Here is a 23,429-nt window from a genome sequence, read left to right on the forward strand (position 1 = left end):
TTGCTTGCAGCATTTGTCCTAGAGGTTGATGTTCAATTCCTGGAGATTCCAGGACAATCCTACAGGACTGGCAATACTCAAGTGCAACCAACTGATGCACAGCAAAATCTCAAAAACAAGAATTTGAACAGGGCCTTGATTTAAAGAGGGGACAAGGGTAGCGGGGAGGGGTGGGGGGGAAGGGAGGGACTAGAGCGAGAGCAAAGAGACAGCAAAGAAATACAAAAAACTGATATCTTAAAATCTAAACAATTAGTATATCATTAAATATCTTTTATTAGCTGAGTTAATTTTTTGTGACAAGTTTAATAGGCAATTAATGTGCAAATCCAGGAAGTCCTTAAAAAGAACAGAGGTTGAGGGAAAGATGCCATTTGTGTAAAGCAATCAATTGAATGGAGAAAATTAACCAGCCAGTTTTGGCGATTCACAACGCACGGCGTAACTCTACACCCCCTGAAGTGACTGGACGATTTGCTCATTACTAACAGCCTGTGTCACAAACACACCGGTATCTTCCAAAAGATTCAGCCAAACTTATGCGCTTTACCAGCACTGACTTGGTTAGTAAACCGAGTGATGTTACAATTGTTGGCTGTCAGTCTTTGCCATATCACCTGATAATCTCTCTCTCACTCGCTCCCCAAACATTCCAAGGATTGCACTGTCTTTCTATTGAACAACTGGTAGTGAAAGGACTAACTATTTAATAACCCCGATTGCTATTCACATTTCACTTTCACTACTTCTGTCCTCATATGAAGTGCATAATAATCAGGTTTGCTGCCACATGGTTTTCACCTACATTTGTTAAATCCTTCGAGACTTTCTCGAATCTCAACTGTGAAAATACTCAGTGTGTACTAGAATAAGGCTAATTGGTAATAAGCAAATATTAATTTTTTATCGCAGATGAAAATTGAACCGATATATCAGAGCCATCTGGAAAGCTGCACAACTTAAGACCAGGAATTGGGAATCAAACGGAAACATTTGACTTGCTGGAATAAAGAGCTAATAGCAGTAATGGTGACCATGAAGGTAGCCGATGGTTGTAAAAGCCCATCTGGTTCATTCAGGGGAAGGTAATCAGCCATCTCTACCTGGTATATCACCAAGGTACTGGAAACAACAAAGGTGCACACCTCCCAGTCAACATTGCCAAGTTTTATCACTCACATTTGGGGTCTTGTGCCACAATTGGGAGAGCTGTCCCACAATCTAGTCAAGCAACAGCCTGACACAGTTACACACTCAGACTCGCACCTTACAGTCAATGTCCCAGGCACCTCAATCATCATCCTTGGGTATGTCCTGTCCCACCACCAGGTCAGAGCCATCAGAGTTGGCAGTACAGTGGTATACAGTCAGGAGGGAGCTGCGAATCCTCAACATCGACTCCAGACACAATGAAGTGATATCAGGCCAAACAAGGGCAAATAAACCTCCTGCTGATTACCACCCACCGTCTTCCCTCAGCTGATGAATTAGTGCTCCTCCATGTTGAACACCAACTGGAAGAAGCACCGAGGGTGACAAGGGCACAGAATATACTCAGGGTGGGGAGGAATTGTGTTCATCACTAAGGGTGGCTCAGTAGCACCACTACAGATCAAATATTCGGAGGCCCCCGATGGGAGGCTCTCTACGGAGGTGTCCTCCCCCTTTCTATCGGGGACCTGGGTTGGAGGATGTTGCATGCAGCAGTCCCTTATAACCGTAGGATGCATAGGTTCACGAACTCTCAGGACACATGCCCTTTTTGCGGTCTTGTGGAGTCCGTGGACCATGCATATATAGGGTGTGGTAGGTTGCACTCCCTTTTTAGTTATTTGAAAAACCTTTTATTGATGTTTTGTTTGCACTTCAGCCCCACGCTCCTGATCTATGGACACCCGGTGCGGAAGGGGGTCGGGAAGGAGGAGGACCTCCTCGTGAACCTGCTCCTGGGCCTGGCCAAGTTGGCCATTAACAGGTCCAGGCAGCGGGCGATCGACGGGGGAGTCCCGCCCGATTGTTTGTCCCTCTTCCGCGGCTACGTTCGCAGCTGGATGTCCCTGGAGAGGGAGCACACGGTGTCGGCCGGCACACTGGAGTCCTTCCGTGCTCGGTGGGCACCGCGGGGACTGGGGTGTTTTGTTGACCCCTTTAATCACATTTTGATTTAAAGTTTGTAAGGTTCCTTTAAACTTTGTTCTTGGTTTTACAGCTGACCTGAATTAGGGGCTGTGCCTGATTTAACCCAATTTTGTTGGTTTGGTTTAATTGTTTTGACTCTACAAGAGTTACAGATCAAATATTCTGTCACACTCCTGACATAAGCCTTGTAGATGGTGGACAGACTTTGGGGTGTTGAGGTGAGTTACTTGCTGCAGAATTCCCAGCCTTTGACCTACTCTTGTAGCCCAAATATTTATATGGCTGGTCTAGTTAAAGATTCTGCTCAATGGTGACCACCAAGATGTTGATTGTGGGGGATTCAGTGATGGCAATGCCATTGAATGGCATGGGGAGATGGTCATTGCCTGACACTTGTGTGGTGTGAATGTTAATTGTCACTTATCAGCCCAAGCCTGAATGTTGTCCAGATCTTGTTGCATGCAGGCATGGATGGCTTCAGTACCTTAAGAGTTGAAAATCATCAACAAACATCCCACTTCTATCCTTATGATGGAGGGAAGGTCATTGATGAAGCAGCCGAAGATGTTTGGGCCTAGGACACTACCCTGAGGAACTTCTGCAGTGATATCCTGGGACTGAAATGATTGGCCTCCAACACCACAACCATCCTCCTTTGCACTAGGTATGACTCCAACAGTGGAGAGTTTCCCGCACCCAATTCCCAAGATTTCAGTTTTTTTCAGTTATGCTGGGGCTCCTTGATACCACACTCAGTCAAATGTCAAATGTTGTCTTGATGTCAAGGACTGTCACTCAGAAACCCAAATGTGCATTCAGTAAAGAGTATTAAGCAGAGCTGTAATGCTTTTATCCAACTGGAACTCGAAAGCTGAAAATTAGGCCTCAAACTGGATATGCCATTCGACTTCCTAAATCTCCATGTTGAAGTTTGAAAATTAAACGTGGGTTTTGCAACAACACTTATTAAAACACACTCAGGTGGCACAGAATGAAAAGCTACAGCAATGCAGTAAACTTTCCCAAAAGAATATACCACCTGCACTTTAGAGAAAAATGTAACTTCCGTGACATGTGTTTGTCGTAGCAACATTGCCTAATCAGGCTGAGTCAACTGCTACATTATAGATTGATCAACACCTTCTGTTCCAAAACTAATTCCACTGTGAACCTTAAGGATCAAGTTTAAGATGTTTCCACATGGTCAAATGGTCTTTTGCTCCACATCAAATTTCTGAATTCAGAGCAGGCAGAAATTTGTCTTGCATTCCTCACCCTGATTAGCTTCTGAAAATGCAAATAGTGGAACTCTAACAATAGAGAATGTTTGAAACCCAGGTCCTGCCAGTTTGAACAGATCTAGTACAGGAAACAGCAATCATATCCAATTAATGTGACAAGGACACGAAGCGGGTTGTCAATTTTGTAAGATGACAAGTGTTAGGAATTCAAAATAAACCTTATTATATAGGAGCCGCATTCAGTGAAAATCTTTCAAGTCGCCATTTTTATTCACAAACTAAAGAAGTACAAAGTACAAAAGAATGTGCTATTTTGTCCTGAATGCTGCACCCTTTTGATTTTTTTAAATGGAAAGTGTTGAGCAAGGTGGCTGCACAAAGAAATGAACACAAGCTTTTAAAAGGGGAGCCGGTCACATCACAAGATAATTACAGATGAGGAGGTCATTCAGCACATCAAAATCTATCTGTTCAGAGGGATCCCAATAGTCCTTGCTGTGGCAATCAATTATTTCTTAGACATTTCCAGGATTGCTGCCTTTGTTACTCTTCCCTGGAAGGTTATTCTAAATTTTGAGCATTTTGTGCGAAGCATTTCCTGATAGCTATTCAAAACAGCCTTTTATACTCATTTGTACCAGCCTGTTTGCAATGCTGGTTTGTATTTAAACTCACGATGAGCTTCCAACCACGTATCCGTGCCATCATTAAGACCACTGAGCACCAATCCCGCAATATCACCCGACTCTGCCCAATCTTAGCTCATCTGCTGTTGAAACCCTCATCCCTGCTTGCATTACCTCTAGACTTGATCATTCTAACACACTCCTGACTCGTCCCCCAGCTTCGGTAAAGCTGAGGTCATCTAAAACTCTGCTACCCGTGTCCTCACTCATGTCAAGCCTTGTTTGTCTAGCACCCCTTGTGCTCACTGACTTATTTTGCTCACCAGGGTCCAATATCTCAAATGTCATCCTTGTTTTCAAATCTCTCCATGGCATAACCCATCGCTATCCCTTATGTATTCCAGCCCAGCAACTCTCTGATTTATCTGCATTCCTCCAATTCTGATATATTGGGCAACCCTGATTTTAATTGCTCCACCATTGTTGGCTGTGTCTTCAGCTACCTGGGCTCTGAACTCTGGAATTCCCTCCCCTAACCTCTCCACTTTACTCTGTTAAGGCACTGCATAAAACCTACCTGTTTGAGCAAACATTTGGTCTCAGCCCTGTTAGGTACTGCACTGAGAAACGATTAACGATTCACACTAAACAGCCATTATTGAACTTGATTTACACTTCCTAGCAGAGTGGACATCTGGGAGGGCATCTTTACAATATACTACACTCCCTTCCCACTTCAAAAAATTCAACTTGTATCATTTTTTATTTTAATGTACATAATTTCCCAGAATACAATATGACTAAACAATACCTGAAATTTAACAGGTTGCGCTGCATTTATTTTTGTTGTAACCACAGCCAAAACATATGTGACTGAAATTACCAGAGTAATTTACATGCAGATAAAAAGTTGTTTTTCCTTAACACCAGTACATGTTCAATGAAAATATCACGACAAAAAAATAAACAATTTTTTCTTCTTCCTTTCAGCATACTTCCAATTAACCTATCTAGCTTCTTTCTCTTTCTACTGGATATCTCCTTCCATTTCCATTGGCTTGTCTCAGCTCTCAAAGCCTCTGACTGTGTCAATTCTGAACTTTGACTACAAGATCCACTTAATGTTTGGGACTGTGATATTGATTGATTTGTCAAAATCCAAGACCCTCATTCAATTTGAAATACTGGTGGATTCTGTAATGTCACCAACTTTTTGTTTCTTTGTCACTTTCACCCTGACTTTCTCTTTGAGCTGTAGGAGGAATTTAGATTACAAGTAGGTTATCATGCTCTCCCTTTGTCAGATTTCCTTTTTCAACCAATAAATTGTGTGACACTGATGGAGTTTCTCTCCAATCTTCACTAGATACATGAATGCATTTACTCTCTTCACAACAACCCCAATCACATACTTCTCATTGCCTTGGTGGGTTTTCACCATAGCCTTCTGAACCAGCATTTAACTCTAAGCTTCGTGCCTTTAGCATCAGTTACTTATTTTCACTGTCTTGCTTTTGACATCAGATGTAAGCAAACTAAACCTTGTTCTAGGAACGTATTTAAATACTAACTCATAAGCTGAACAACCCGCGTAGACTGCGGGGTTATTTTGTAAGAGAACAGAAAATTGTCTAGTCTGTGTTGAAGAAGAACATGGGAATTACTACTTAACTTGTCACCTAGGCAATATTTTTGCAAAGGCCTTTTCATTATCTGTACACTTCTCTCTGTGGCACCATTTAATGCTGGGTGATATAGCAATATTAGAGTTATTTGGCTCCATCTTTTCTCAGAAACATTTCAAACTCTTCTAATGTAAACTACAGACAATTATTTGACTCCAAGATCTCTGGTAACCCATAAATTGCAAAACAACTTCTCAAAACCTCAATAGTTTTGGCACTTGTGGTATTGGTCATGGACTCAACACTTAATCACTTACTGTAGCTATTGACCAAAACGAGATACCCTTTCCCTTCCACCTCAAAGAAATCAACAAGTACTTGTCCCCAGTTTTCTTGTGTTTGACCATGGAATGAAAGGAACCTTGGTTGGATCATTTCTCATTCTGAGACATACTTCACAACTTATCACCAATTCTTTACTTACTGCTTTAACTGTGCATAAGGCCTTGCAAAATGTCAGTTGTATATTGTCCTTTTATCTTGCATTCAGCCTTCTGATGCCTAATTTTATTAGTTGGTCCTCCTTGCTTGATGACCACTTTGCACTCTCTTGTCACTGTCAAAGCCAGATGTGCCCTTACTGATCCTCACAGTAAATAATTCAGCCCAGTTTAACTGTTTTCTTAAGCAAATTTCTTCCCTTCAGGCAGACTTTGTTCCCTCCTACTGCTATCAATGGCAAGTCATCATCATATTCCACACTAACCCTAACTTCACCTAACATTGGAATATCTTGTCTGGTTCTCCCCAGTTTTGGGTAAGGAAATGTGACTTAGGGATTACTTATACTTTCCTTCCAAGATAACAGACAAGGCTGCAGCTGTATCAACAATGAAAGAAAGTTGTGAATCTCCAACTTTTATTTTTGCTGCGGCATTGGAATTATATCTTCACCCCTATTACTCTCTCCGTCCATGTGCTAATTTTCTTGCTCTCTGACTGAGTACAATTCTTGACCTTCCTGCTTCTGTTTCTGTTTCTGGATCTATCATGTGCACATTTGAGGATTTCCAGGCTCCTAAAGTAGCTTTAGATCTACCATGACCTCAACCTGGTGCATGGCTGTGACTTGGTGCTTTACTGCGGCCTAGAGCATTAGTGTTTCCTCTACTCCTGCATGCTGTCTGGATATGACCAACTTGCCCACAGACTTAGCACTTTGACTGGAAATGAAGGCCTTTAGATGGTTGGTGGCTATCATACAACAGTAGCATCTACATTTCTGACTCAGACGGTGAACTTGGCTGTTGTGGCCTGGATTCCACTGAAATCCAGTGGACCACCCCCACAGGCTCAGGGCAAATAAATCATTTTCTGCCATTTCTATGGCTTTGTACTCATCACAGGCCTCATTCCACATCAGCTTATTGCCTTTGCTGAAAAACTTGCCCTGGATTTTTATTGTTCTTTAGGCCTCCTACAAACCTGTCACTAAGGCCTGATTTCTATGTTTGCATCATACCAGCAGTTATGAGAGAGTTTCTTTAATCTGCAACAATCTCATTGGCAACTGCTTCCTTTGATAGAACATAACTTAGTGCAATTTCATTCTTGGTCGTGCCATAATACGAGTCCAGAATTTCATTATTTCAGCATCTTCCACTGAACTGGGGTCTCATGGGCAGCACTCTATATCACCAAAAGCATCTGGCCTCATCGTGCTGAGGAAAACATTTACTTTATCCTCATCCCCAACTTTATTTACTTTCAGCCAAATGCGTAATCTTCCTTTGCAATTATACCAGTCCTCTTTGTTAGGGTTGAATTCCCCCATTGTCCCCAAATATGTCTTCAGTGCCTTTTTTTCCAATTACATACCATGCTGACTCAGTGTGTTTCTGAACACCATGTACAAACAAGCAGCAATCTTTCAAACTGCTCTAACTCTGTCCGAATTTACCTTGGGAGCTCCAAAGAGTGCATCACAAAGTTCTTCAGTCCTTAATTTCTCAAATAAAATGTAAAAATGAATTCCACTCCATTCTCATCGCCATCTTCCTGATGTGTATTGCACTAAGTAAGACTAACAATCAAATTCAAGTGGATTTACAGTAAGCAGCCATTCTTCGACTAACTTCATTTTCAATTCGCCAAAAGAGAGGGCAGCTCTACAATATACTATTAACCCTCAAATTACCTTACGTGGCTCAGTAATAGATCTTGCTATATAATGCTCCTGCAAAACATCTTGGGACTTTTATTAAGTCAGAGTTACTAAAAGACAAAAACAAGAAACAAAAATACCTGGAAAAGCTCAGCAGGTCTGACAGCATCTGCGGAGAGGAACACAGTTAACGTCTCGACTCTGTACGACTCTACAACAGAACGAAGGAAAAATAGAAGTAAGGTGAAATATAAGCTGGTTTAAGGGGGACACGTAGAGCTGGATAGGTGGAGTTGCCAAAAGATGTCATAGACAAAAGGACAAAGAGGTGTTGACGGTGGTGATATTATCTAAGGAATGTGCTAAAGGGGACATTAAGGGTAGAAAGCAGGACAAGCAAGGTACAGATAGCCCTTGTGTAGACCATGTGCCTACTGCATTCATTGCTCCCAATGAGGTTTCCTCTACATTGGAGAGACCAAACGCAGACTGGATGACCGCTTTGCAGAACACCTTCGGTCTGTCCGCAAGCATGACCCAGACCTCCCTGTCACTTGCCATTTCAACACTCCACCATGCTCTCTTGCCCACATGTCTGTCCTTGGCTTGCTGAGTTGTTCCAGTGAAGCTCAACGCAAACTGGAGGAACAGCACCTCATCTTCCGACTAGGCACTTTACAGGCATCCGGACTGAATATTGAATTCAACAACTTTAGATCATGAACTCTCTCCTCCATCCCCACCCATTTCCTGTTTCTGCCCCCTCCTTTTTGTTTTTTCCAATAATTTATATAGATTTTTTCTTTTCCCACCTATTTCCATTATTTTAAATGTATTTCCACCATTGTTTATTTCTACCTTTTAGTTTTCCCCCACCCCCACTAGAACTAGCTGTACCTTATCTGTCCTGTCTGCTACTCTTAATTAGTACATTCCTTTAGATAATATCACCACCTTCAACACCACTTTGTTCTTTTGTCTGTGACAGCTTTTGGTTACCTCCACCTATCCCTGGCTGCTTGTCCCAACAAACTCCCCCCCCCCCACCCCTTAATCCAGCTTATATTTTACCCCTTTCCTAATTTTACTTAGTTCTGTTGAAGGGTCATGAGGAGTCAAAATGTCAACTGTACTCTTCTCTGCCGATGCTGCCAGACCTGCTGAGTTTTTCCAGGTATTTCTGTTTCTGTTTTTGTTTTGGATTTCCAGCATCCGCGGGGGGAGGGGGGGGTGGTGGCGGAAGGGATTGAAATAGGTTACAAGGCAGAGGTGAAACAATGGATGGAAATAAATTTTAAAATAATGGAAATAGGTGGGAAAAGAAAAATATATTTAAAATATATAAATTATTGGAAAAAGGGGCATCAGAAAGGGGGTGGGGATGGAGGAGAGAGTTCATGAACTGAAGTTAAAAACAAAATACTGTGGATGCTGGAAATCTAGAACAAAAACAAAAATACCTGGAAAAACTCAGCAGGTCTGACAGCAAATGCGGAGAGAGATACAGTTAACATTTCGAGTCTGAATGACTCTTCATCAGAAGTTGTTGAACTCAAGGATGTCACCATTAGCACATTTCTTAGCTAATATCATCACCGTTAACACCCCTTTGTTCTTTTGTCTAAGACATCTTTGGCAATCTCTCCTTTGCCTCCACCTATCACAGGGCCTCTATCCAGCTCTACCTGTCCCACTCCCCTCAACCAGTTTATATTTCACCTCATTTCTTATTCCCTCAGTTCTGATGAAGAGTCATACGGACTCAAAATGTTGACTGTATTCCTCTCCGCATTTGCTGTCAGACCTGCTGAGTTTATCCAGGTATTTTTGTTTTCGTTTCAGATTTCCAACATCCACAGTATTTCACTTTTTACTAAAAGACGAATTGTTGCAGTTCGACTCCATCTTCCTTCATTCCACTCCCACTTAGAATTTTAAGGGTCTGGAGAAAGGAATATTATTCTATCTACCTTGGCAAAATCACCTCTCAGGTACTTCCTCTATGTAAGGAAAATACCTTTTTTTTTGCCATTCAAATCCCATTTGATGTTGAGCATCATTTAGGCCTTAGCCATGGCAATGTTGGTAGCATTCTTTCACCTCTGGGTCACAGGGTTATGGGTTAAAGTTCCACTCCAGGGAATGGATTACAAAAATCTAGACTGACACTCCAGCGCAGTACTGAGGGAGCGCTGCATTGTCAGAGGTGCTGTTAAACTTAGGCCCGTCTGCCCTCTCAGGTGGGCATAAAAGATCTCATGGTACCGGTTGAAAAGGAGCATGGAAGTCTCCCAGGTATCCTGACATTAATCCATCAACCAATATCACCAAGGGAAAATTGCTTTAAAATTATTACATTACTACATTTCAAGAGTACTTCATGAATGTAAAGCTTTTTGGGGGCGTCTCTTGGTCACATAGGTGCAAATATTTCTTTCTTCCTTCTAATCAGCAATTCCACCCCACAGTTTCTCTAAAACCTCGAACCAATAGATTCTGCTAGTGCACAACAACGGAAAGAAACTTAAACAATTCATGAAGCGGCCCAAATTCTTAAGGTTTGGAGCATGCACAGATCACGCTGTTTCACACTATTTAACACGACAACATAATCTGAAACTTCAATTGAGCATCTTGTGACAGTGAAAAAAACAATTAGCTTCCACCATAATCATTGACGGACTTCAGGAGGATATTTGCTCTCAAGTGCAGCCTCCAGCTTCCTCATACTAACAAAATGCAGGTTTCCTTTACCCAGCAAAGTAAATTCCAAAAAGCACAAAACCAAAGATAGCCTTTATAAAGGTAGAACTGGTGAGATCTTTTCACAGGGAGCAGCTGGTAGAGTCCCTCAAAAGATTACAAGAACTAAGTAGTTAAAATTATCAGAAACTAGCTGGGCTCTTTTCTCTAGGAAAGAGAAGGCCGAGGGGTGACTTGTTAGAAATTATGATAAAATTTGACAGGGTAAAGGTAAGAAAGATGTTTCCACTGGTGGGAGAGATCAAAACTAGAGGCTATCACTACAAGATTGTCACTAACAAATCCAATAGGGAATTCCGGAGAAACTTCTTTACCCAGAGAGTGGCGAGAATGTGGGACTCACTACCACAGGGAGTGGTTGAGGTGAACAGCATAGATACATTTAAGGGGAAGCTGGATAAACACACGAAGGAGAAAGGAATAGAAGAATGTGCTGATGGGGTGAGATGAAGAGGGACGGCAGGAAACTCGTGCGCAGCATGATAGAGTTGGGAAAAGAGGTTCATGTGGAACATAAACACCAGCTTGGACCAGATGGACTGAATGACTTGTTTTTGTGCAGTAAATTCTATGTAATTCCAATCTCACCTAGGAAACCTGATTCAAGGACAAGTGAAGAAAAGTTTACTTTTGTCAGCTGTCAAAAATCACATGTAAAATCACTGTATATATTTGATCAGCCTTGTAGTACACAATGTTCAAAATAAGTATCTTACTCCTCTAATATTAACATAGAAACCTTATTCAGGGATAATGGACAGAGATGGGGGTGGGGAAAGACTGAAATCCAATATAGCTGTAATATGTTCTCAGGCTCTGGCCCATTCTAATACACAATGGTGTATTTCACACCTGATATAATTGGATCCAATGAACGAAAAGTATTTGAAGACCCGTTTTCCATCCTCTGTAAAACTGTTGAGACTAAAGAAAAGAGTTTAGAGGTGAAATAGTATCAATCAGCTCTATGCATTACTGACAGATGGACAATACGACCAACACAATGCTCCCACAGCAGTGCATAGCAGCCAAGTTCAAAGATAATGGTTTGTACGTCTATGTAGAGATAAGGAGAAGATAGCAAGGGCTACATTGGCTGTACAAACAGGAGCAATGCCATACCAACCGAGGGACAGCAGCTCACCTTCCTGGGCCTTGGCTTAACCAAGCAATGCACATGGATATAATGCGGAGCTCGTTAAAAAAAAAGTGGTTGCTATACTCATCACCATGGATTGCACGCACCTCACCATATCCACTCCCTCACAATCTGCATAGTTTTATACCTGCCCTGAAAGTCTTGCTGCTTTCATTTTGCATCTTCACTTTTTCTCAAAGCACAACAAAAAATCTCCCAAGCTTCACAATACTGTTGTCTCTTAGAAGCCCCTCACCTCTTCTGACATGGCCATCTTACTTCTTAATATGCAATAGTACATTTAATTTACAACATAGTTTGATTTAGCAAATGGGTCCATGCTGGTGTTAATGGTCCAGATGAGATTTCTCCCACTCCTCTTCACCCAACTCTATCAGCCTTCTATTCCATCCACCCTCCTGCTTTTAACTATTTTCCCCCTATTTATTTATTTCGCGTGTACAAAATCACAGAGTCAAGCAACAGCCTTATCAGCATCTAGATGGAGTTCAAGTTTAGTTAACGGACACTCTTTGACAATGCGAGTCATTGCTTGGACTGCACCGCAGCTGCAGCCTGGATGGTCTGGGTAACGCTGCTGATGTTAGGTGGCTGCCCAGAGGCCTGAGGCAATCTGGACCCCAGCCGCCCTCTCTCTCACCACACTCACTCTCGCCACTCTTTCCCTCTCTCTCGCCACTCTCTCCCACTCTTTCCCCACTCTCTCTCCCCACTCTCTCCCGCCACTCCCTCTCTCTCTCACCACTCCCCCTATCCCTCTCGCCACTCCCCCTATCCCTCTCGCCACTCCCTCACACTCTCTCTTGCCATTCCCTCACTTTCTCACTCACCACTCCCTCACTCTCTTGCCACTCCCTCTCTTTCTCACTCACCACTCCCTCGCCACTCGCTCCCTCTCCCTTGCCACTCCCTCTCTCTCCCTCTTGCCTCTCTCTCTCGCCCCCCTCTCTCTCTCTCGCCACTTTTACTCCCTCTCTCGCCACTCCCTCTCTCTCTCTCGCCACTCCCTCTCTCTCTCTCGGCACTCTCCCTCTCTCTCACGCCACTCTCCCTCTCTCTCACGCCTCTCCATCTCTCTCTCTTGCCACTCTCCCTCTCTCTCACGCCACTCTCTCTCTTGCCACTTTCTCTCTTGCCACTCCCTCTTTCTCTCTCTCTCTCTCGCTTGCCTCTCTCTCCCTCGCTTGCCACTCTCTCTCCCTCGCTCGCCCCTCTCTCTCCCTCGCTCGCCACCCTCTCTCGCCACCCTCTCTCTCTCACGCCACTTTCTCCCGCTCTCTCTCTAGCCACTTTCTCCTGCTCTCTCTCTCACCACTCTCTCTCCCTCTCTCGCCACACTCACTCTCTTGCTTGCCACTCATCACTCTCTCGCTCGCCACTCATCACTCTCTCGCTCGCCACTCATCACTCTCTCGCTCGCCACTCATCACTCTCTCGCTCGCCACTCATCACTCTCTCGCTCGCCACTCTCTCCCTCTCTGTCGCCACTCTCTCCCTCTCTGTCGCCACTCTCTCTCTCTCTCGCCTCTCCCTCTATCCCTCTCACCACTCCCTCACTCTCTCTCTTGCCATTCCCTCACTTTCTCACTCACCACTCCCTCACTCTCTTTCCACTCCCTCTCTTTCTCACTCACCACTCCCTCGCCACTCGCACCCTCTCCCTTGCCACTCTCTCCCTCTCTCTCCCTCTTGCCTCTCTCTCTCGCCACTCCCTCTCCCTCTCTCGCCACTCCCTCTCCCTCTCTCGCCACTCCCTCTCTCACGCCACTCTCCCTCTCTCACGCCACTCTCCCTCTCTCACGCCACTCTCCCTCTCTCACGCCACTCCATCTCTCTCTCACACCACTCTCTCTCTCGCCACTCTCTCTCTCTCTCGCCACTCTCTCCCTCTCTCGCCACTCTCTCCCTCTCTCGCCACTCTCTCCCTCTCTCGCCACTCTCTCTCTCCATCTCTCGCCACCCTTTCTCTCTCTCTCTCGCCACTTTCTCCCGCTCTCTCTCTAGCCACTTTCTCCTGCTCTCTCTCTCGCCACTCTCTCCCGCTCTCTCTCTCACCACTCTCTCGCCATTCTCTCTCCGTCTCCCGCCACTCTCACTCTCTCGCTTGCCACTCTCACTCTCTCGCTCGCCACTCTCTCCCTCTCTCTCGTCACTCTCTCCCTCTCTCTCGTCACTCTCTCCCTCGCTCTCCCCACTCTCTCCCCACTCTCTCCCCCGCCACTCTCCCTCTCTCTCACACCACACTCTCTCTCGCCACTTTCTCCTGCTCTCTCTCTCGCCACTTTCTCCCGCTCTCTCTCTCGCCACTCTCTCTCTCTCTCTCACTTACCTCTCTCTCCCTCGCTTGCCACTCTCTCTCCCTCGCTCGCCACTCTCTCTCCCTCGCTCGCCACTCTCTCTCCCTCGCTCGCCACTCTCTCTCGCCACTCTCTCTCGCCACTCTCTCTCGCCACTCTCTCTCGCCACTCTCTCTCGCCACTCTCTCTCGCCACTCTCTCTCGCCACTCTCTCTCGCCACTCTCTCTCGCCACTCTCTCTCGCCACTCTCTCTCGCCACTCTCTCTCGCCACTCTCCCTCTCTCTCACACCACACTCTCTCTCGCCACTTTCTCCTGCTCTCTCTCTTGCCACTTTCTCCTGCCCTCTCTCGCCACTTTCTCCTGCTCTCTCTCGCCACTTTCTCCTGCTCTCTCTCGCCACTCTCTCTCTCGCCACTCTCTCTCTCGCCACTCTCTCTCTCTCGATTGCCTCTCTCTCTCCCTCGCTCGCCGCTCTCTCTCCCTCGTTCGCCGCACTCTCTCCCTCGCTAGCCACCCTCTCTCTCTCTCTTGCCTCTCTCACTCTCGCCACTTTCTCCCACTCTCTCTCTAGCCACTTTCTCCTGCTCTCTCTCTCTCGCCACTCTCTCCTGCTCTCTCTCACCACTCTCTCCCGCTCTCTCTCACCACTCTCTCCCTCTCGCTCGCCACTCTCTCCCTCTCGCTCGCCTCTCTCTCGCACTCTCTCCCCTCTCTCTCATTCTCTCTCTCCCTCTCTCTCCCCACTTTCTCCCCACTCTCTCCCCTCTCTCTCCCCTCTCTCTCCCCTCTCTCTCCCCTCTCTCTCCCCTCTCTCTCCCCTCTCTCTCTTGCCACTCTCTCCCTCTGTTGCCACTCTCTCTCTCTCTAGCCACTTTCTCCTGCTCTCTCTCGCTCGACACTCCCTCTCTCTCCTCTCTCTCTTGCCACTCTCTCCCTCTCTTGCCACTCTCTCCCTCTCTTGCCACTCTCTCCCTCTCTTGCCACTCTCTCCCTCTCTTGCCACTCTCTCCCTCTCTTGCCACTCTCCCTCGCTTGCCACTCTCTCACCCTCGCTCGCCACTCTCTCTCCCTCGCTCGCCACTCTCTCTCCCTCGCTTGCCACTCTCTCTCGCCGCACTCTCTCCCTCGCTCGCCACCCTCTCTCTCTCTCGCCACTTTCTCCCGCTCTCTCTCTAGCCACTTTCTCCTGCTCTCTCTCGCCGCTCTCTCTCGCCACTCTCTCCTGCTCCCTCTCTCACCACTCTCTCCCGCTCTCTCTCTCACCGCTCTCTCGCCACTCTCTCTCCCTCTCTCGCCACTCTCTCGCCACTCTCACTCTCACCACTCTCTCTCGCCGCACTCTCTCCCTCTCTCTCACGCCGCTCTCTCTCTCGCCACTTTCTCCTGCTCTCTCTCGCCACTTTCTCCCGCTCTCTCTCTCACCACTTTCTCCCACTCTCTCTCTCGCCACTTTCTCCTGCTCTCTCTCGCCCCTTTCTCCCGCTCTCTCTCGCCACTCTCTCTCTCGCCTCTCTCTCTCTTGCCACTTTCTCCCGCTCTCTCTCTAGCCACTTTCTCCTGCTCTCTCCCGCTCCCTCTCTCGCCACTCTCTCCCGCTCCCTCTCTCACCACTCTCTCCTGCTCTCTCGCCACTCTCTCTCCCTCTCTCGCCACTCTCTCTCGCCACTCTCTCGCCACTCTCTCTCGCCACTCCCTCTCTCTCTCGCCACTCCCTCTATCCCTCTCGCCACTCCCTCTATCCCTCTCGCCACTCCCGCTATCCCTCTCGCCACTCCCTCACTCTCTCTCTTGCCATTCCCTCACTTTCTCACTCACCACTCCCTCACTCTCTTGCCACTCCCTCTCTTTCTCACTCAGCACTCCCTCGCCACTCGCTCCCTCTCCTTTGCCACTCCCTCTCTCTCCCTCTTGCCTCTCTCTCTCGCCCCCCTCTCTCTCTCGCCACTTTCTCTCCCTCTCTCGCCACTCCCTCTCCCTCTCTCGCCACTCCCTCTCCCTCTCTCGCCACTCCCTCTCCCTCTCTCGCCACTCTCCCTCTCACTCACGCCACTCTCCCTCTCACTCACGCCACTCTCCCTCTCTCTCACGCCACTCCATCTCTCTCTCTCTCTCGCCAGTCTCCCTCTCTCTCATGCCACTCTCTCTCTTGCCACTTTCTCCTGCTCTCTCTCTCGCCCCTTTCTCCCGCTCTCTCTCGCCACTTTCTCCTGCTCTCTCTCGCCACTTTCTCCCGCTCTCTCTCTCGCCACTTTCTCCCGCTCTCTCTCTCGCTACTTTCTCCTGCTCTCTCTCTCGCCACTCTCTCTCTCTCTCTTGCCACTCCCTCACTCTCTCTTGCTTGCCTAGCTCTCCCTCGCTTGCCACTCTCTCTCCCTCGCTCGCCACTCTCTCTCCCTCGCTCGCCACTCTCTCTCCCTCGCTCGCCACTCTCTCTCCCTCGCTCGCCACTCTCTCTCCCTCGCTCGCCACTCTCTCTCCCTCGCTCGCCACTCTCTCTCCCTCGCTCGCCGCACTCTCTCCCTCGCTCGCCACCCTCTCTCTCTCTCCACTTTCTCCTGCTCTCCCTCTCTCGCCACTCTCACTCCCTTGCTCGCCACTCTCACTCTCTTGCTCGCCACTCTCACTCTCTCGCTCGCCACTCTCACTCTCTCGCTCGCCACTCCCTCTCTCTTTCACCACTCTCCCTCTCTCTCACCACTCTCCCTCTCTCTCACACCACTCTCCCTCTCTCACGCCACTCAATCTCTCTCTCTCGCCACTCTCCCTCATCTCTTACGCCACTCTCTCTCTCGCCACTTTATCCTGCTCTCTCTCTCGCCACTTTCTCCCGCTCTCTCTCTCGCCACTTTCTCCTGCTCTCTCTCGCCACTCTCTCTCTCGCCACTCTCTCTCTCTCTTGACACTCCCTCTCTCTCCCTCGCTCGCCGCTCTCTCTCCCTTGCTCGCGGCACTCTCTCCATCTCTTGCCACCCTCTCTCTCTCGCCACTTTCTCCCGCTCTCTCTCTAGCCACTTTCTCCTGCTCTCTCTCTCTCGCCACTCTCTCTCCCTCTCTCGCCACTCTCACTCTCTTGCTCGCCACTCTCACTCTCTTGCTCGCCACTCTCACTCTCTTGCTCGCCACTCTCACTCTCTTGCTCGCCACTCTCACTCTCTTGCTCGCCACTCTCACTCTCTTGCTCGCCACTCCCTCTCTCTCTCTCGCCACGCCCTCTCTCTCCCTCTCTCTCCCCTCTCTCTCTTGCCACTCTCTCCCTCTCTTGCCACTCTCTCCCTCTCTTGCCACTCTCTCTCTCTCTCGCTTGCCACTCTCTCACCCTCGCTCGCCACTCTCTCTCCCTCGCTCGCCACTCTCTCTCCCTCGCTCGCCACTCTCTCTCCCTCGCTCGCCACTCTCTCCCTCTCTCGCCACTCTCTCCCGCTCCCTCTCTCGCCACTCTCTCTCGCCACTCTCTCTCGCCACTCTCTCTCGCCACTCTCTCTCGCCACTCTCTCTCGCCACTCTCTCTCGCCACTCTCTCTCGCCACTCCCTCTCGCCACTCTCTCTCGCCACTCCCTCTATCCCTCTCGCCACTCCCTCTATCCCTCTCGCCACTCCCTCACTCTCTCTCTTGCCATTCCCTCACTTTCTCACTCACCATTCCCTCACTCTCTTGCCACTCCCTCTCTTTCTCACTCAGCACTCCCTTGCCAATCGCTCCCTCTCCTTTGCCACTCCCTCTCTCTCCCTCTTGCCTCTCTCTCTCGCCCCCCTCTCTCTCTCTCGCCACTTTCTCTCCCTCTCTCGCCACTCCCTCTCCCGCCACTCCCTCTCCCTCTCTCGCCACTCCCTCTCCCTCTCTCGCCACTCCCTCTCCCTCTCTCGCCACTCCCTCTCCCTCTCTCGACACTCTCCCTCTCTCGCCACTCCCTCTCTCTCACGCCACTCTCTCTCCTGCCACTTTCTCCTGCTCTCTCTCTCGCCCCTTTCTCCCGCTCTCTCTCGCCACTTTCTCCTGCTCTCTCTCGCCACTTTCTCCCGCTCTCTCTCTCGCCACTTTCTCCTGCTCTCTCTCGCCACTTTCTCCCGCTCTCTCTCTCGCCACTTTCTCCCGCTCACTCTCTCGCTACTTTCTCCTGTTCACTCTCTCGCCACTCTCTCTCTCTCTTGCCACTCCCACTCTCTCTGTTGCTTGCCTAGCTCTCCCTCGCTTGCCACTCTCTCTCCCTCACTCGCCACTCTCTCTCCCTCGCTCGCCACTCTCTCTCCCTCGCTCGCCGCACTCTCTCCCTCGCTCGCCGCACTCTCTCTCTCTCCACTTTCTCCTGCTCTCTCTCTCTCGCCACTCTCTCTCCCTCTCTCGCCACTCTCACTCCCTTGCTCGCCACTCTCACTCTCTTGCTCGCCACTCTCACTCTCTTGCTCGCCACTCTCTCCCTCTCTCTCACCACTCTCCCTCTCTCTCACACCACTCTCCCTCTCTCACGCCACTCAATCTCTCTCTCTCGCCACTCTCCCTCATCTCTCACGCCACTCTCTCTCTCGCCACTTTCTCCTGCTCTCTCTCTCTCGCCACTTTCACCCGCTCTCTCTCTCGCCACTTTCTCCCGCTCTCTCTAGCCACTTTCTCCTGCTCTCTCTCTCTCGCCACTCTCTCTCCCTCTCTCGCCACTCTCACTCTCTTGCTCGCCACTCTCACTCTCTTGCTCGCCACTCTCACTCTCTTGCTCACCACTCTCACTCTCTTGCTCGCCACTCTCACTCTCTTGCTCGCCACTCCCTCTCTCTCTCTCGCCACGCCCTCTCTCTCCCTCTCTCTCCCCTCTCTCTCTTGCCACTCTCTCCCTCTCTTGCCACTCTCTCCCTCTCTTGCCACTCTCTCTCTCTCTCGCTTGCCACTCTCTCACCCTCGCTCGCCACTCTCTCTCCCTCGCTCGCCACTCTCTCTCCCTCGCTCGCCACTCTCTCTCGCCGCACTCTCTCCCTCTCTCGCCACTCTCTCCCGCTCCCTCTCTCGCCACTCTCTCTCGCCACTCTCTCTCGCCACTCTCTCTCGCCACTCTCTCTCGCCACTCTCTCTCGCCACTCTCTCTCGCCACTCTCTCTCGCCACTCTCTCTCGCCACTCTCTCTCGCCACTCTCCCTCGCCACTCTCCCTCGCCACTCCCTCTCGCCACTCCCTCTCGCCACTCCCTCTCGCCACTCTCTCTCGCCACTCCCTCTATCCCTCTCGCCACTCCCTCTATCCCTCTCGCCACTCCCTCACTCTCTCTCTTGCCATTCCCTCACTTTCTCACTCACCACTCCCTCACTCTCTTGCCACTCCCTCTCTTTCTCACTCAGCACTCCCTTGCCAATCGCTCCCTCTCCTTTGCCACACCCTCTCTCTCCCTCTTGCCTCTCTCTCTCGCCCCCCTCTCTCTCTCTCGCCACTTTCCCTCTCTCGCCACTCCCTCTCCCGCCACTCCCTCTCCCGCCACTCCCTCTCCCTCTCTCGCCACTCCCTCTCCCTCTCTCGCCACTCCCTCTCCCTCTCTCGCCACTCCCTCTCCCTCTCTCGCCACTCTCCCTCTCTCGCCACTCCCTCTCTCTCTCTCACCACTCTCCCTCTCTCTCACGCCACTCTCTCTCCTGCCACTTTCTCCTGCTCTCTCTCTCGCCCCTTTCTCCCGCTCTCTCTCGCCACTTTCTCCTGCTCTCTCTCGCCACTTTCTCCCGCTCTCTCTCTCGCCACTTTCTCCTGCTCTCTCTCGCCACTTTCTCCCGCTCTCTCTCTCGCCACTTTCTCCCGCTCACTCTCTCGCTACTTTCTCCTGCTCACTCTCTCGCCACTCTCTCTCTCTCTTGCCACTCCCACTCTCTCTGTTGCTTGCCTAGCTCTCCCTCGCTTGCCACTCTCTCTCCCTCACTCGCCACTCTCTCTCCCTCGCTCGCCACTCTCTCTCCCTCGCTCGCCGCACTCTCTCCCTCGCTCGCCGCACTCTCTCCCTCGCTCGCCGCACTCTCTCTCTCGCCACTTTCTCCTGCTCTCTCTCTCTCGCCACTCTCTCTCCCTCTCTCGCCACTCTCACTCCCTTGCTCGCCACTCTCACTCCCTTGCTCGCCACTCTCACTCTCTTGCTCGCCACTCTCACTCTCTTGCTCGCCACTCTCACTCTCTTGCTCGCCACTCTCACTCTCTCGCTCGCCACTCCCTCTCTCTCTCGCCACTCTCCCTCTCTCTCACCACTCTCCCTCTCTCTCACACCACTCTCCCTCTCTCACGCCACTCAATCTCTCTCTCTCGCCACTCTCCCTCATCTCTCACGCCACTCTCTCTCTCGCCACTTTCTCCTGCTCACTCTCTCGCCACTTTCTCCCGCTCTCTCTCTTGCCACTTTCTCCTGCTCTCTCGCCACTCTTTCTCTCGCCACTCTCTCTCTCTCTCTCGCTTGCCTCTCTCTCCCTCAATCGCCACTTTCTCTCCCTTGCTCGCCGCTCTCTCTCCCTCGCTCGCCGCACTCTCTCCATCTCTTGCCACCCTCTCTCTCTTGCCACTTTCTCCCGCTCTCTCTCTAGCCACTTTCCCTGCTCTCTCTCTCTCGCCGCCCTTTCTCTCTCTCTCTCGCCGCCCTTTCTCTCTCTCCAGCCGCCCTTTCTCTCTCTCCAGCCACCCTTTCGCTCTCTCCAGACGTCCTTTCTCTCTCTCTCGCTGCCCTTTCTCTCTCTCTCTCACCACCCTTTCACTCGCTGCCCTTTCTCTCTCTCGCCGCCCTTTCTCTCTGTCACAATCTCTCTCTTACTGCCCTTTCTCTCTCTCTCTATCTCTCGCTGCCCTTTCTCTATCTCTCGCCACCCTTTCTCTCTCGCTGCCCTTTCTCTCTCTCTCTCTCTCGCCGCCCTTTCTCTCTCGCTGCCCTTTCTCTCTCTCTCTCTCTCTCGCCGCCCTTTCTCTCTCTCCAGCCGCCCTTTCTCTCTCTCTCACCGCCCTTTCTCTCTCTCTCTCTCTCGCTGCCCTCTCTCTCTCGTTGCCATTTCTCTCTCTCTCGCCGCCCTTTCTCTCTCTCGCTGCCCTTTCTCTCTCTCACAATCTATCTCTTACTGCCCTTTCTGTCTCTCTCTCCATCTCTCGCCGCCCTTTCTCTCTCTCTCTCTCTATCTCTCGCCGCCCTTTCTCTCTCTCTCTCGCTGGCCTTTCTCTCTCTTTCTCGCTGGCCTTTCTCTCTCTCTCGCCGCCCTTTCTCTCTCTCTCTCTCGCCGCCCTTTCTCTCTCTCTCTCTCGCTGCCCTTTCTCTCTCTCTCTCGCCGCCCTTTCTCTCTCCGCCCTTCCTCTCTCTCTCTCGCTGCCCTTCCTCTCTCTCTCTGCCCTTTCTCTCTCTCCCTGCCCTTTCTCTCTCTCTCGCCGCTCTTTCTCTCTCGCCGCCCTTTCTCTCTCTCTCTATCTCTCGCCGCCATGTCCCTCTCTCACCGCCCCTTCTCTCTCTCTCTCTCTCACCGCCCCTTCTCTCTCTCTCGCCGCCCTTTCTCTCTCACCGCCCTTTCTCTCTCTCTCTCTCGCCGCCCTTTCTCTCTCTCTCGCCGCCCTTTCTCTCTCTCTCTGCCCTTTCTCTCTCTCTCTGCCCTTTCTCTCTCTCTCTGCCCTTTCTCTCTCTCTCTCTCGCCGCCCTTTCTCTCTCTCTCTCTCGCCGCCCTTTCTCTCTCTCTCTCTCGCCGCCCTTTCTCTCTCTCTCTCACCACCCTTTCTCTCTCGCCGCCCTTTCTCTCTCGCTATCTCTCACCGCCCTTTCTCTCGCTCTCTCTATCTCTCGCCGCCATGTCCCTCTCTCACCGCCCCTTCTCTCTCTCTCTCACCCCCCTTTCTCTCTCACCGCACTTTCTCTCTCTCTCTCCCGCCGCCCTTTCTCTCTCTCTCGCTGCCCTTTCTCTCTCCGCCCATTCTCTCTCTCGCCGCCCTTTCTCTCTCTCTCTGCCCTTTCTCTCTCTCTCTCTCACCGCCCTTTCTCTCTCACCGCCCTTTCTCTCTCTCTCTCCCGCCCTTTCTCTCTCCGCCCATTCTCTCTCTCGCCGCCCTTTCTCTCTCTCTCTGCCCTTTCTCTCTCTCTCTGCCCTTTCTCTCTCTCTCTGCCCTTTCTCTCTCTCTCTCTCACCGCCCTTTCTCTCTCTCTCTCCCGCCCTTTCTCTCTCCGCCCATTCTCTCTCTCGCCGCCCTTTCTCTCTCTCTCTGCCCTTTCTCTCTCTCTCGCCGCCCTTTCTCTCTCGCTATCTCTCACTGCCCTTTCTCTCTCTCTCTCTATCTCGCACCGCCCTTTCTCTCTCTTTCTCCAACTCTCGCCGCCATGTCCCTCTCTCACCGCCCCTTCTCTCTCTCTCTCGCCGCCCTTTCTCTCTCTTGCCGCCCTTTTTCTCTCTATCTCTCACCGCCCTTTCTCTCTCTCTCTCGCCGCCCTTTCTCTCTCTCTCTCACCGCCGTTTCTCTCTCTTGCCGCCCTTTCTCTCTCTATCTCTCACCGCGCTTTCTCTCTCTCTCTCGCGCCCTTTCTCTCTCTCTCTCACCGCCCTTTCTCTCTCTTGCCGCCCTTTCTCTCTCTATCTCTCGCCGCCCTCGCTCTCTCTCGCCTCCCTTTCTCTCTCTCGCCGCCCTTTCTATATCTCTCTCTCGCCACCCTCTCTCTCTCTCTCTCTCGCCGCCCTTTCTCTCTCTCTCTCTCGCCGCCCTTTCTCTCTCTCTCTCTCGCCGCCCTTTCTCTCTCTCCAGCCGCCCTTTCTCTCTCTCCAGATGTCGTTCCTCTCTCTCTCTCTCTCGCCGCCCTTTCTCTCTCTCTCTCTCGCCGCCCTTTCTCTCTCTCTCTCTCGCCGCCCTTTCTCTCTCTCTCTCACCGCCCTTTCTCTCTCTCTCTCTCTCTCTCTCTATCTCTCTATCTCTCGCCACCCTTTCTCTCTCACTCTCTCTCTCTGCCCTTTCTCTCTCTTTCTTGCTGGCCTTTCTCTCTCTCTCTCTCTCGCCGCTCTCTCTCTCTCTCGCCGCCCTCTCTCTCTCTCTCGCTGCCCTCTCTCTCTCTCTCGCCACCCTTTCACTCTAAGCCCTTTCTCTCTCTCTCTCTGCCCTTTCTCTCTCGCCGCCCTTTCTCTCTCTCTCTCGCTGCCCTTTCTCTCTCTCTCTCTCACCGCACTTTCTCTGTCTTTCTCTATCTCTCGCCGCCATGACCCTCTCTCACTCTCGCCACCCTTTCTCTCTCTCTCTCTATCTCTCGCCGCTCTTTCTCTCTCTCTCGCCGCCCTTTCTCTCACTCTCTCTCCCACCGCCCTTTCTCTCTCTCTCTCACCGCCCTTTCTCTCTCTCGCCGCCCTTTCTCTCTCTCTCTCTCGCCACCCTCTCTCACTCTCGCCACCCTCTCTCACTCTCGCCACCCTCTCTCACTCTCGCCACCCTCTCTCTCTCTCGCCGCCCTTTCT

General features: G+C 50.3%; 1 protein-coding gene across 14 annotated transcripts in view; it reads right to left on the reverse strand.

Moving 5' to 3' along the window:
- Nucleotides 1-23,429, reverse strand: part of LOC121277245 (phosphatidylinositol 4-phosphate 5-kinase type-1 beta-like) — a 637,142-nt gene that overhangs the window by 103,705 nt on the left and 510,008 nt on the right. Inside the window, exon 2 of one of the 14 annotated variants that reach the window (XM_041186461.1) lies at nucleotides 7,936-8,006. The exons of 12 other annotated variants lie outside the window; for them this stretch is intronic. The gene's annotated coding sequence lies outside the window, so the exon portion shown is untranslated. Of the gene's footprint in view, nucleotides 1-7,935; nucleotides 8,007-11,410; nucleotides 11,430-23,429 lie in introns of those variants that run through there. One more of the 14 variants, XM_041186466.1, reaches the window with a different exon arrangement.

Source organism: Carcharodon carcharias, chromosome 4, assembly GCF_017639515.1.
Source record: "Carcharodon carcharias isolate sCarCar2 chromosome 4, sCarCar2.pri, whole genome shotgun sequence".
Classification (NCBI taxonomy): domain Eukaryota; kingdom Metazoa; phylum Chordata; class Chondrichthyes; order Lamniformes; family Lamnidae; genus Carcharodon; species Carcharodon carcharias.